Raw genomic sequence first — 15,401 nt, 5'->3', positions numbered from 1 at the left:
TTTCCAAGAGACTTCTGCTTATTTCTGGAACTCAGGCTCAAACAGATCACCTCCACGAACGCCCAACTTCGCTGGAAGAACTTGCCCTAACCCTCAATAACTTAACAACTCTCAACAACATAGTGAATCTACAGAAAACTTTAATGACTGCATAGACTCCAGATATACATATCGATTCGTTAGCTACGTAGAGCAATCCATAGTTGAAGTCTACGTTGGTGCTGAAGTTCAAGTCTTTCTTTTCCGTTGGCAGGTAAATGCGTTCCCCTACGCCTGTGCCAAACTGAATAAATTGATCTTATTCGCTACCAACTTTATCATCCCCATAAAATCTCTGAATCCGTATCAGACAATTCTCTCCCTTTCTTGATCTCTCTCTCTAGCTTATCAAAGAAATTATTCGCTGAAAAGAAGCGATAGCTCACCGATTCACACAAACCGTTTGCCGACACCTCCTTCCGCTTATCATCTATTTCATCAGGGCAGTACTCACCCCGAAGTTGCAAGAGGCCAGTAGTTGGGAGACCGTGAGAAGAAATGGAAATAGCTGTTAGAACAGAGCACCCCTGTAGACATTCCCCTCAAAAACAAGTGTACCGCTTTAGATAATTTAGTGTGGGATGTCCTCCCGGGAGAAATATCTGGCGACCGAGTTACGGTCATCAAGCATGGGTCCGTGTTGCAAAAGGGAAAGAGAAAAGAAGGGACCGGTAGTGAGAGGAGACTCGATAGTGAGAGGAACAGTCAGGAGCTTTTGTGGACGTGAACGGGACACCCGCATGGTATGTTTCCTCCCAGGTGCAAGGGCCAGTGATTTCTCAGATAGCGTCCACAATATTTTGAAGAGGAAAGGGCGAGCAGCCAAATGTCTTGGTACATAATGGTACATTTGCCATAGGAATTAAAGTAATTAAGTCTTGAAAAGTGAATTTACAGAGCTCGGTAGAAGGCTAAGAAGCAGAACCTCCTTTGCTGCTATTTTTTCCGGATTGCTGCCTGTGACACGCGCCAGTGAGGAGAGAAACAGGCTGATTTTGCAGATAAATGTGTCGCTGAGATGCTGGTGCAGGGGACAGAACATCAGGTTCTTGGATAATTGGGATCTCTTCTGGTGGAGGTATGACCTGTTCAAAAGTGACGAACAAAAGTTCAATGGAACAATACCCTAGCAGGGAAGACAGTGGAATAACAATGGCAGGTATTTCTGGGAATAATGCAGAAGGTGCAGGATTGGTTCATTCCAAAGAGGAAGAAAGATCCTAAGGGGAGTAAGGGGCGGTCGTGGCTGACGAGGGAAGTAAAGGGCAGTATAAAAATAAAAGAGAAGTACAAAATAGCAAAAATGAGCAAGAAACCGGAGGACTGGGAAGCTTTTAAAGAGCAACAGAAAATAACAAAAAAGGCAAAGCGCCAAGAAAAACTGAGGTACGAAGGTAAACTAGCCAAGAATATAAAGGAGGATAGTAAAAGCTTCTTTAGTTATGAGAATAGCAAAAAAATAGTTAAGACCAAAATTGGGCCATTGAAGACAGAAACGGGTGAATTTATTATTGGGAACAAGGAAATGGCAGACGAGTTGAATAGGTAGTTTGGATCTGTCTTCACTAGGGAAGAGACAAACAATCTCCTAGATGTAATAGTGATCAAAGGAACTAGGGTAAAGGATGAACTGAAGGAAATTTATATTAGGCAAAAAACGGTGTTGGATACACTGTTGAGTCTGAAGGCTGATAAGTCCCCGGGACCTGATAGTTTGCATTCCAGGGTACTTAAAGAGGTGGCGCTAGAAATCGTGGACACATTGGTAATCATTTACCAATGTTCTATAAATTCAGGAACATTTCGAGCTGATTGGAGGGTGGCTAAAGTTGTCCCACTTTTCAAGAAAGGAGGTAGAGAGAAAACAGGGAATTATAGACCTGTTAGCCTGACGTCAGTGGTGGGAAAGATGCTGGAGTCAATTATAAAAGAGGAAATTAAGACACATTTGGATAGCAGTAGGAGGATCAGTCCGAGTCAGCATGGATTTATGAAGGGGACATCATGCCTTAACTAATCTTCTGGAGATTTTTGAGGATGTAGCTATGAAAATGGACGAGGGAGAGCCAGTGGATGTAGTGTACCTGGACTTCCAGAAAGCTTTTGATAACGTCCCACACAGGAGATTAGTGGGCAACATTAGGGCACATGGTATTGCGGGCAGAGTACTGACATGGATTGAAAATTGGCTGGCTGACAGGAAGCAAGGAGTAGCGATTAACGGGACCCTTTCGGAATTGTAGGCTGTGACCAGTGGGGTACCGCAAGGTTCGGTGCTGGGACCGCAGCTGTTTACAATATAAATTAATGATTTAGATGAAGCGATTAAAAGTAGCATTAGCAAATTTGCTGCTGACACAAAGCTGGGTGGCAGTGTGAAGTGTCAGGAGGATGTTATGAGAATGCAGGGTGACTTGGACAGGTTGGGTGAGTGGGCAAATGTATGGCAGATGCAGTTTAATGTGGATAAATATGAGCTTATCCATTTCGGTGGCAAGAACAGGAAGGCAGATTACTATCTAAATGGAGTCAAGTTAGGAAAAGGGAAAGTGCAACGAGATCTTGGTGTTCTTGTACATCAGTCAATGAAAGCAAGCATGCAGGTACAGCAGGCAGTGAAGAAAACTAATGGTATGCTGGCCTTTATAACAAGAGGAATTGAGTATAGGAGTAAAGAGGTCCTTCTGCAGCTGTACAGGGCACTGGTGAGACCCCACCTGGAGTATTGTGTGCAGTTTTGGTCTCCAAATTTGAGGAAGGACATTCTTGCTATTGAGGGAGTGCAGCGTAGGTTCACAAGGTTAATTCCCGGAATGGTGGGACTGTCATATGTTGAAAGATTGGAGCAACTGGGCTTGTATGCACTGGAATTTAGAAGGATGAGAGGGGATCTGATTGAAACATATAAGATTATTAAGGGATTGGACACACAGAAGGCAGGAAGCATGTTCCCGCTGATGGGTGAGTGCAGAACTAGAGGCCACAGTTTAAGAATAAGAGGTAGGCCATTTAGAACAGAGATGCGGAAAAACTTTTTCACCCAGAGAGTGGAGGATATGTGGAATGCTCTGCCCCAGAAGGCAATGGAGGCCAAGTCTCTGGATGCATTCAAGAGAGATTTAGATAGAGCTCCTATAGATAACGGGGTCAAGGGATATGTGGAGAGGGCAGGAACGGGGTACTGATTGTCTCTGATCAGTCATGATCACAGTGAATGGCCGTGCTGGCTGGAAGTGCCGAATGGCCTACTCCTGCACCTACTGTCTGTTGTCTATTGTCTATTGAGATGCACCTGAACCCCAGTGGGACCAATATTCTCACGGGCAGGTTTGCTTGAGCTGCTAGAGTGTGTTAAAGCTATCTGGCAGAGACTGGGAACCGGCATGTAGGGATTTAGGAAAAGAGGGCTGGTAGAAAAGTAAAGATACTGTACAGTCAGAATGTCCGTAAGGGCAGACATGTGATGGGGCTCAGTAGCTGCCAGTAGGCTGAGTATCAAATCATGTCAGTACATCCAGTTGAACTCTGTCCTTTTGTGTGTTTACCCTAGCTGCCAGTCTGGTTTTGTATTGCAATGTGTTCCTGTTCCCGCTCCTGCTCTACTCCGGCCCTTGTATTATTGAGTACTCCGTCTCTCATCTGCTTCTCACTTTTATCTATATTGTTGCCATTTGTGTCTCATTGTGCTCCACTTATCATCTGCTTCTCTGTTTATTGCTTAGTGTATTTTAGTCCTGTGATTTCACCTGATTGTTGCCTTATTGTGCCAGTGAGTTTTCCTGAGCCTTACCAGCATTCGTATCTGTATTCTGTCCGTCTGAATATCGACTCTGCCTGTTTCCGGATTCTGGTTTTTGGATTTATCTGAAAGTTTTGATCTCTGCCTGAACTTTGACGCCGACTTGGTTTGCATCTCTGGATTTGTTACTGTATTAATGTCGCTGTGTGCACAGTACTGGGTCTGCAATTGGATCTCCGCTGCAGTGCCCTAACAGTACAATCTGGCCAAAATGGATCCAGCGGACCCAGTTCGTCTGAGAGCTGCCCTGGAAAAACAGGGAATAATCCTGGTGAGAATCCAGAAACAACTGGAATCTGCGTTCAGGGCAGCAGAGTCACTTTCTGCCTACGTACCGATCTGCGGGTCCAGACGCAGTCACTCCAGCTGTCTCAGAGCGCCCATCAACATTCTGCGACGGCATCTTCCGCCCCGCCGTCTGCGCCCTGACTGTCTCCTCCAGAAAAGTGCTCAGCTGAGCCAATAACCTGCCAGACTGTTCTTTCCCAGTGTACGTTAATTTTTGAATTAAGACCAGCAACATTTCCGACTGATCGAGCCAACTGTCCGGTCGGGCGAGAAAATGGGGAAGAGTCATCTGGGAGACAGGCTCCCCTTTCTGCAGCAGTTTTCAGTTATTTTCGGAGGAGATGAGAAGAGTGTATGATCGCTCCATACATGGGAGGCAGGCTGACTGTGAACTGCTACAGATTCACCAGGGTGCAGATCAGTGTGCTAGACACCTCAAGCGGCTGGGACTTGGAGGCACAGTACGACACCTTCCTGAAAGGCTTCTCCGAAAACGTTGAAGATGAGCTGGTCACCCAGGATCTTTCTACACCTTTGAAGCCCTGGTGGATTGGACCATTCATATTGATGTACGCCTTCAGCAGGTCCGCAGAGGGAGGGGTTCCAGAAGGTCCCTGGTGGCACTGGGTGAGTTCCAAGCTCCTCGTCAGTGTGCATTGACCTGCCGTTCGCCTCAAGCTACAATTCCCGTTCCAGAACCCGAGGCAATACATGTTGACCGTACCAGCCTGACGCCGACTCAAAGACAAAGCAGAATCTGCACTCGGTCCTGTCGTTATTGTGACCAAACGGGCAATTTCATGTCCAGCTGCCTAGTAAAAACCAGCGCTCAACAGGAGGACGAGGAGTACTGGCAAACGTGACCCCTGTCCTAACCTTCTCGACACCACTCACTTTCTCACCAGCTTCTCTGGATTGGGTTGTCCAACGTCGACCAGTTTATGTCTTGGTCGATTCTGGTGCGAAGGGTTGTTTTATCGATTCCAGCTTCGCTGCCCTCTGGGGGCTACCCACATCTGCTCTGCAGTCACAATGAATGGGCAAAGCGTTGGACGATCAGAGACAGGCTAACATCACCCGTATCACGGCCCCGGTGAGTCTCAATTTATTCGGAAACCATCATGTTATTGATTTTTCTCAAGCTCTCATTGCCCTGGGCCATTCCTGGTTAGTCAGACACAATCCCCACATTGACTGGCTCAGTCGGAAGATTGTAGGGTGCAGCCCATTCTGTCGCTCTCACTGCACTCTCCATGCTCAGATCCCCTTGTCTCCAAACCCAGATCATCCCGAAGAATTTTCCGAAATTAGTACCATCCCTCCTGAATACGTGGATCTCAAGGCTTAGCTCAACAAGGCCGCGCCACTTCCTACCGCCTCATCGTCCATATGATTGCACCATTGACTTCTTGCCTGGCACATTTCGGGTTAAGGGACCGCCTGTATTCCTTTTCCGTACCTGAAACTGGAGCCAATAATGAATACATTCAAGAGTCTCCGGCTGCAGGCACCATCCGGCTGTCTTTCTCCCCTGCTGGTTCCGGTATTTTCTTTGTTGAAGAGAAAGACGGCTTTTTGCGTCCAGGGATTGATTATCCGTGACTGAATAAAGTCACTGTTAAGAACCATTACCCTCTTCCGCTCATGACCTCGACATTTGAACTACTACAAGGAGTCTCAGTTTTCACCAAGCTTGTTCTCCGTAACACCTACCAACTTGTCCGCATCCGGAAAACGGTTTTCAACTCCATCTCTTCCATTACGAGTATCTGGTCATGCAATTCGACCTCACCAATGCCTCTGCCATCTACCAAGCCCTGGTAAATGACGTGCTCAGGGACATGCTGAATCAATTTTTTTTTGTGCATCTTGACGACACACTGATTTTTTCTAAGACTTTTGCTGAACACACAGGCCACGTCCCCAGGTTTCTGCAGCCGCCTTGTGGACAATCAGCTCTTTGCGAATGCTGAGAAATGTAATTTTCGGCGTAAAACAGTCTCCTTCCTGGAGTATGTAATTTCAAGCGGTTCCATTCAGATGGACCAACAGAAGGTCAAAGTGGTGGTCGAATGGCCCGAACCCTCGACTCGTCGGGAGTTGTAACGCTTCTTGGGCTTCACTAACCTATCACCACTTCATCAGAAATTACAGTACAGTGGCTGCACCACTCACTGCTCTTTCCTCATCGGCTGCCAGATTCTCCTGGTCCCCTGCTGCTAAAAAACATTCTCTGACCTGAAGGAATGTTTCAACTCTGCCCCCATCCTGATTCAACCTGAAACTGACGGAGGTTCATTATGGTAGTGGATGCGTCTGACATTGGTGTAGGAGTTGTTCTCCTGAGCGCTCAGCTAAGGATGTGAAGGTACACAACTGAGCTTTCTCTCACCTCCTCACACACACGGAGCGGAATTACGATGTCGAAAAACGGGAGCTGCCAGCTGTGAAGCTAGCTCTGGATAAGTGGTGGCATTGGCTGGAGAGAGCAAAGGTGCCATTCTTACCCTGGACTGACCACAAGAATCTGGATTATATCCGTACGGCCAAGCGTCTCAACTCCCGTCAAGCTCTTTGGTCCCTGTTTTTCTCAAAATTCAATTTTACTCTGTCCTTCTGTCCCTGTTCCGCAAATGGAAAACCCGATGCCCTCTCCGGAATATTTCCTTCCTCTAGGGCGCCTAAGGTACCCGATGTCGTCCTCCCTGCTCACTGTATCGTGGGTGGAGCACAATGGGACATTGAAGCCATGGTGCTAGCTACTCAACAGACTGAGGCAGTTCCTAGTCAATGTCCCAGTAACCGTGTTTATGTTCCAGCTCTGCCGCTCACAGGTTTTGCAGTAAGATCATTCTTCCTGGTTATCCTGTCACCATGGAACCGAGCGTACTCAGGCCTTCATCAGTCGTCGGTTCTGCTGGATCTCTTTGGGGGAATCACATCCGCAACTTTGTCTCAGCTTGCTCAGTCTGTGCTCAAAGCAAGGACTCGAACCGGTCACCGGCTGGTCCATTATATCCCCTGTCTATCCCCAAGAGATCCTGGTCCCACATTGACCTGTATTTTCTCTCCGGTCTTTCCCCATCGGGTGTTAATACCACCATTACAAAAGTAGTCGATCGCTTCTCAAACTCTGTATACTTCATTCCTTTATCTAAACTCCCGTTGGCCAATGAAACAGCCAAATTACTAGTACAACATATTTTTAAATTCAAGGGTTTATCTTCAGATGTTACTCTCAATTCACATGCAACTTCTGGAGGGCATTCTTTAATCTTCTGGGTATCTCCGTGAGTGTGTCTTCAGAAATCCACCCACAGACCAATGGTCAGACCGAGCGGCCCAACCAACAGCTAGAGACAGTATTGCGGCGAATGTCCTCACAGTACCCCTCTGCGTGCGGTCAGCAGCGAACCTGGGCCGAGTACACCATAAGCTCTCATCCGTCATCATCCACCGGTCTGTTTCCTTTCGAATGTTGCCTTGGTTACCAATCTCCACTGTTTCCTACCCAGGAGGAAGAGGTTGGAGTTCCATCTGCCGAGGCATTCATCCGCCGTTGTCAGCGCATGTGGAGACGAATTCGCAGACCCTTCTCCTTGCCATGCTAGAATCAAGCTTCAAGCTGACCGCCATCGTTCAAAGGCCCCACATTACTGCCATGGACAGCGTGGTTTTCAACCCGAGACCTACCCCTCAAGGTAGATTCCTGTAAGCTTGCCACTCGCTTCATCGGCCCCTTTCCCATTGCTAAAGTCATCAGCCCTGATGCCGTCCGTCTCCACCTCCCCTCCACTCCCCGCCGCATTAATCCCACCTTTCATTGCCTCGAACCAAGCCTTTCAAGAGCCACCCCCTGTGCCCTGTCCCAAAGACATCCCCTCTGCCACGCCTCATCAATGGGTCAGAGGCTTTCACTGTGCGTCTACTATTGGACATTCATCGCCGGGGTTGTAGCCTCCAGTACCTTGTGGACTGGGAGAGCTACAATCCGGAGGAGAGGTGCTGTGTCCCCACCCTAAATATCATGGAGCCCTCTCCCAACAGGGACTTTCATCGCCAGTACCCAGCTCTCCCTGCCGTGACGCCAGGAGGCGTCCGTAGTGGGAAGGTTCAGGTAGTGCCTCCAGTTGAATTTCGTCTTTTAGTGTGTTTCCCCATAGTAATCAGTCTGTGGTTTTGTATTACCGTGTGGTTCTTCCGCCCCTCCTGCTCTGATCCTGTCCTTGTATTACTGAGGACTCCGTCTCTCATCTGCTTCTCATTATTACCTGTATTGCTGCCAGCTGTGTCTCATTGTGCTCCACCTATCATCTGCCTTTCTGTTGATTACTTAGTGTATTTTAGTCCTGTGTTCACCTGCGTGTTGCCAGAGTGTGCCAGTCAATTTTCCTGAGCCTTTCCAGCATTTGTATCTGTACTCTGACTGTCTGAATATGGACTCCACCTGTTTCCCGATTCTGATTTTTGGATTTCTGTGGATGTTTTGATCTTTGCCTGAACTTTGACGCCGACTTGGTTTGCAGCTCGGGATTTGTTATTCAATTAATATCACTGTGTGCACAGTACCGGGTCTGCAATTAGATCCCTGCTCCAGCGTCCTGGCAAATCATGAGGGATGCAGAGTCAGAAAGGATAGCAAATACCTTTCTCAAGGTGTTGCATCTAACTGCACGCAGTATAAGGAGTAAGGCGGATGATCTTGTTGCAATATTACAAATTGCCAGGTATGATGTTGTATCTACCACTGAATCGTAGCTGAATGATGGTTGCAGTTGGGAGCTGAATGTCCAAGGTTACAGGGTAGATCGAAGGGATAGTGCAGAGGGGGTTGTTTGCCTTCACTGGTAAAGATTGGCATCAAATCAGTAGAAAGTTGTGTCATAGGATCGGACGATGTTGAATCTCTGGATTGAGTGAAAAGAAAACTGCAAGGCTAAAAGGACGTCGATGGCAGATATATACAGGTCTCCTAACAGTGGATAGGAGGTGGATCAAAAATTACCGCAGGTAATAGAAAAGGCGAGCTAATGGGGCAATGCTATGGTAGTCATGGGAAAATTAAAAATGCAGATCTATTGGAAAAATACGTTGGTAAATAGATCTCAAGAGAGTGAGTTTGTTGAATGCCTAAGTAATAGCTCTTTTTTGGAGCAGTTCGCCGTTGAGCCTACAAGGTGATCATCGATACTGGATGTTATGGTACTGGGTGTTATGTAATGAACCGGAGGCGATTTGTCCCGTAAGGAATAAAGGAAAAAAAGAGAAAAAGAAACCTTACGAACCAGTGATACCAGTGATCACAATATGATTGTGCTCAAATTGAAATTTGACAGGGAGACAGTAAAGTTTGTTGTAGCAGTATTTCAGCAGAGTAAAGGAAATTACAGTGGTATGAGAGAGAAGTTGCCCAAAGCAAATTGGAAGGAGCTGCTGGAAGGAATGTCAGCAGAGCAACAATGGCGTGCGTGTCTGGGGAAAAATGATGAAAGTGCATCAAATGTGTATTTCAAAACTGAAGAAATATTCAAATGGTAAAATAGTACAACAGTGGCTGACAAGGGAAGTCAAAGCTATTGTAAAAGCAAAAGAAAGGGCATACCACGAGGCAAAAAAAATAGTGGGAAGATAGAGGATTGGGAGACTTTCAAAAACCTACAGAGAGAAACTAAAATATCATCACCACGAAAAAAAGATGAGATATGAAAGCAAGGTCACAAATAATATCCAAGTGGATCGTAAAAGTGGTTTCAAGTGCATGAAACATAGAAGAGAAACTAGAGTGGATGTAGGACCACTAGAAAGTGAGGGAGGAGAAATAATAACGGGGGATAAAGAGATGACTGATCAACTAAATTAATATTTTGCGTCGCTGTGGAAGACACTAGAAGTATGCTTCATGTTGAAGTGTGTGGATGAAGAGAAGTTAGTGTAGATACTGTTACAAAAAAGGTATTCAAAAATCTAAAAGACCTAGAGGTACGTAGGTCAACCGGACCAGTCTAACTGCACCCTAGGGTTCCGAAGCAGGTAGATTTGGATTGTGGTGGCATTTGAAATGATCTTTCAAAAATAATTTGGCTCTGGCATAGTGACAGAGGACTGGAAAATTTCAAATGTTACTCCACAGTTTAAAAGGAGACAGACAGCAAAAAGGAAATTATAGACCAGTTCTCCTGACGTCAGTTGTTGGGAAGATGTCAGAGTCAATTGTTAAGGATGAGGTTATGGAATAGTTGCTGACACGGAACAAGATAGAAGAAAGTTAGCATGGATATCTTCAGGCAAAATCCTGCATGACGAACCTGTTGGAATTATTTGAGTACATTAGTAGGATAGATAAAGCGAATGCAGTGGATGTTGTATATTTGGACTTCGGCCTTTGACATGACGCGGCACATCATCAAGCTACCTACCAGGTTAAGAGGCCATGGTATTACAAGAAAGTTATTAACATGGGCAGAGCATTGGTGCATTTATGGGAGGCAGCAAGTCGGAATAAAACGATCCTTTTCTGGGTGGCGGCAAGTGACGAGTGGTTTTCCGCAAGGGTCGGTTTTCGGGCCACTTCATTTTCTGCTGTTTATAAATTATTTAGATGATGGACTCGAAAGCTTTGTTGCCAATTTTGCAGATTATAGAAAGATTGGTGGAGGGGCTGGTATTGTTGAGGAAACAGGTATGATGCAGAAGGACTTGGACAGATTAGGAGAATGAGCAAACAAGTGGCAAATGAAATACGATATTGGAAATTGCATGGTCTTGAACTTTGGTAGTAGAAGTAAATGTGTGTACTTTTCTTCTAAGTGGTGAGAAAAACAAGGAATCTTAGATATAAAGGGACTTGGGAACCCGGGTGCAAACATCTTAAAGGTTAACTTGCAGGTTGAGTCGGTGGTGACGAAGCTAATTGTCTTACAATACAGGATCAACGATGCGATTCTAAGACTTTATAAGGCATTGGCGAGGCCTCACTTTGGGTATTATAAACAATTTTGGGCCCCCTTCCATCTTAGAGGATATGGGCTAGTGTTCGAAGGGGACCAAAGGAGGTTCACAAGGATGATTCCAGGAATGAAAGGGTTATCATACGAGGGACGTTTGACGCCACTTGGTCTGTACTCGCAGGATTTCAGAAGGATGACGTGTCACTGTGTGTGTGTGGGGGGAGGGCTGGAGATCTCACTGAAGCCTTTCGAATGCTGGAAGGTCTAGACATCGTAGGTGTGGAAAGGATGTATCACATGGTGGGAAAGTCTAGGACAAAAGTGGACAGACACAAGATAGACACAAGCAGAGGTGCAGAGAAACTTCTTTAGCCAAAGCGTGGTGAATTTGTGGAATATGTTGCCACGTTCAGTAATGGAGGCCACATCGTTGGTGTATTTAAGGCAGAGTTTGATAGGTTCTTGATTGGACATAGCATCAAAGTTTACGGGGAGAATGCCGTGATCTGGAGTTGAAGAGGAGACAGATAAGGTGGATCAGCCAATGTTCAGTGGTGGAGCAGGCTCGATGGGCCAGTTAACTGTAACCTCCTCCTATGGCTTATGGTATTATCATCTTATTGAATTTTACGACCTGTTCTCTCAAAGGCCTTCACTCTTCATCTCCCACTGAACAAAGTCAAAAGCTTTCGCCGGTGTCAGACACAAAAATGAGAAACAATAAAACGCTCTCGAGCCTTCTCTACTAATTGGATGTAGAGATTGGTCACTTTCCAATGCTCCCGTTACCTCTAACCGTAAACCAAACACTACTTCTATAGAAACACCAGTACATGAGATACCATACAACGTTAGCAGTGAAACCTTTATCAGAGCGTTACACATTTGTAGAAATTTATCAAAGTTTTAGAAGTCAGGTCGAATCATCGCAAACTCTAAAATTAATCTAACAGTTTCCATTATACTTTGCTGTCTATTTTTTATCGTACACATTTTTATCTAATAGTCTCTTAAAATCCCCTAATATATTTGACTCTGCAACACCCCTGGCACATCACCCTCTGTATAATTAGCATACGCCTGAAATATACATGCCCCTCTATACTTTCCTCCAATCACATAAAATTAAGTCTCTTTTTATTAGGAGTTTCCATCATGGGGAAAAAGGCGCCTTTAGGTATCCTTTTGATATTTTCCTCCTACCATTGTATACAACTCTAAGCAGCCACCATTCATCCTCCTTCGCTAAAACAATGAAAAGTTCTAGTTCGCTCAATCTGTCTTCATAAAGCATATTCTCTAATCAAAACAATATCCAGGTAAATATCCTCAGAACCCTCCCAAAATTTGAACTTTCTTCTGACAATAAGGTGCTTAAAACTGATCCCTGTCATAGTCCCGATCGTTAATTTCCCAAATTGCTTCCAATTCTCTTTAATGATTTCCCAGCCGGTTTCCATCAAAGACTCAGCATAAGAACCACTACGTTACAACCACTAGTCGCCAGTTCATTGGTCTATTCCCGTGTGATAACTTCGTTTTCCAATGGCTCAGTACCTCTAGTTCTAAGTTCAGCTCCAGTTTCAAGATATTCCATGAAAACTCCGACTCCGTGTCAAGATCCGATAGCAGAGCTCCGTGTCAAGACTCCTCCTGTTTGCTGTTCAACGTTCACGTCTGCGCCAGCCTCCCCAACTCAATCCCAGTGCCTGTGTCCTGCACTTGGGTTCTCCTCAGTCTCTCTATGCAACAGAACGAACTGGCAATAATGAGCAAACACATCAAATTCTCTTACTATCTTTCCTTTCAGTTAGTCCTGACGAAGGGTCTCGGCCCGGAACGTCGACAGCGCTTCTCCCTATAGATGTTGCTTGGCCTGCTGTGTTCCACCAGCATTTTGTGTGTGTTGTTGGCCATAATGTAGCTAGCGGAGACGAATCCCCTGCAAAAAACCCTCGCCAGCCAGGGCTCCCAACTGGGCCTACACGATCAGCTGTTCCAGGATGTCATGGAGAACTTCCGTTCCCTTTCAAGGAACGTAAGAAAGGGCAGTGAACAGGTCGACCGAGTATCCGCTATTCTTACCCCGTCCACTCAGGGAACTCTGTCCGACCAGCCCGGACAGACTGTAGTGTCAACGCCCTATGTGTCGACCACACGACCGGCTAAGAGAGTCTCACGTGCCTGAACTAGAATCCTACGTTGGGGTTCTGGGGATGTGCCGGGCCTTTCTGCTGCAATGCTCCTTGGTGTTCGAGCAACAGTCATCCACGTACTCCACAAACAGATCAAAGATACCTTACATCATGGGTTGTTGCGAGGAAGTGCCTTAGCGTGGGTCAATGCGATTTGGGATAATCAGCTAAAGAGCTGTTCATCATTCCTCACCTTCATCTCAGAAATGAGGAAGATTTTGACTATCCCGTTCGCGGTAAAAGATGACGCTAAGCGTCTACTGCTCCTCCACGAGGGCTCAAGCAGTGTTGCCGAATACTCTGTGGAGTTCCCGACGCTGGCGACCGACTCGCTGTGGAAGGATGCGGCACTCCAGGAGTTATTTCGGCAAGGCCTCTGTGGCATGGTAAAGGACGAGTTGGTGACTAGGGATGACACTAACAGCCTGGATTCATTGATCTCCCTAGACACTAGTCTGGACAGCCGACTCCGAGAAAGTCAGGGAGAGAGGACCGGTCGTCCAACACGTTTGCTCACCCCACGGCACTCTGTACCATCTCTCCCGGCTCTAGCCTCTCTCCTCCTCCCGCTCCTAGAATAGCTCCCTGTCTGGCTGTTTCCACCACCACGGGAGAGGAACCAATGCAGCTGGTACGGAACCATCTTTCACCCGCAGAACGGTACCGGAGATTCAGAGCAGGGGATTGTCTCTATTGTGTTCAGTCTGGTCATTTCCGATCTAGCTGCCCCCTTCGGCCAAATAATAAAGGCTTACAAGTAGAAAGAGGGGCCCTGGTGAGCCTGGCAACATTCCCTTCCTTTCCCAGAACCAGGATACAGTAGCCGTTCAGTGCCCGTCTGGAGGCCCGGACACTGGACGGCAGACTTCTGGCCCCGGTCACACACTGCACACAATCCCTGTCTCTAGTTCTCCCTGGGAAACATCGGAAGCAGGTACAATTTAAATTTATTTCTTCCCGCAAACCTCTATAGTGCTTGGGTATCCCTGGTTGGTCCGCCATAATCCTCACATCGACTGATCCACTAGTAAGATAGCCAGTTAGAGCCCGTTCTGTTACTCCACTTGTCTTCAATCGGCCCTTTCCCCTGTGGGAGTCACCACGGCCTCTCCTGCCGCTGAGACCCCCGACTTATCCAAGGTTCCAGCAGAGTACCACAAACTGGGAAAAGCACTCAGCACACAACGGGCCCTTTCCCTGCAGCCACACCACCCTTATGATTGCGCAATCGACCTTCTCCCCGGAGCCCCTCTGCCCACCAGTCGGCTGTATAACTTGTCCCGGCCAGAAAGGGAGGTAATGGGGGCTTACTTAAATGAATCTCTCGCCAAAGGTATTATCCGGCCCTCAGCCTCCCCTGTTGGCGCAGGTTTCTTCCTTGTAGGGAACAAGGGCAGCTCACTGTGACACTGCATTTATTAGCAAGGCCTAAATAGCATAACTATAAAGAACAAATATCCACTGTCCCTTCTCAACTCTGCTTTTGAACCACTTCACGGAGCCACTATTTTCTCCAAGTTGGACCTACGAAGTGCCTATCACCTGGTCAGGATAAGGGATAGAAAAGTGTGGAAGTTCGCGTTCAACAACGCTCTTGGTCACTTAGAATACATTCCGCCTCACCAATGCTCCCGCCGTTTTCCAAGCCCTGAAAAGCGATGGCCTTGGAGATTTCATTAACCGCTTTGTGTTTTTTTTTATTTGGATGATACTTTAATCTTCTCCAGCAATCTTCATGAACACACCTACGATGACCGTCAGGATCTGCAGAGGCTTTGGGAGAACAAAGCGGAGAAGTGCGAACTTTACGTTCCTTCAGTCGGTTTCTCAGGATACGTCACCGAGAGCGGGCAAGTACGAGGAGATCCCGAAAAAATCCGGGCGGTAGCGGAGTGGCCAACACCTATGCCACTCAAGGAACTCCAGCGATTTCTAGGATTCGCAAACGTTTATCATCGTTTCATCAGGGATTACAGACCCTTATAGCACCCCTTATACGACTCACCTCTCCTAAGACTCCTTTTCACTCGGACCCCAAAGTGGACTCTGCCTTCTCGGAAATGAACAGGCGTTTTGCCTCTGCTCACATCCTGGTTCAACCAGACCCCTCTTGTCAATTCATTGTGGAGGTCG

This window comes from Hemitrygon akajei, chromosome 3 (assembly GCF_048418815.1).
Source record: "Hemitrygon akajei chromosome 3, sHemAka1.3, whole genome shotgun sequence".
Taxonomy (NCBI): Eukaryota; Metazoa; Chordata; class Chondrichthyes; order Myliobatiformes; family Dasyatidae; genus Hemitrygon; species Hemitrygon akajei.
This window is presented reverse-complemented; position numbering follows the sequence as displayed.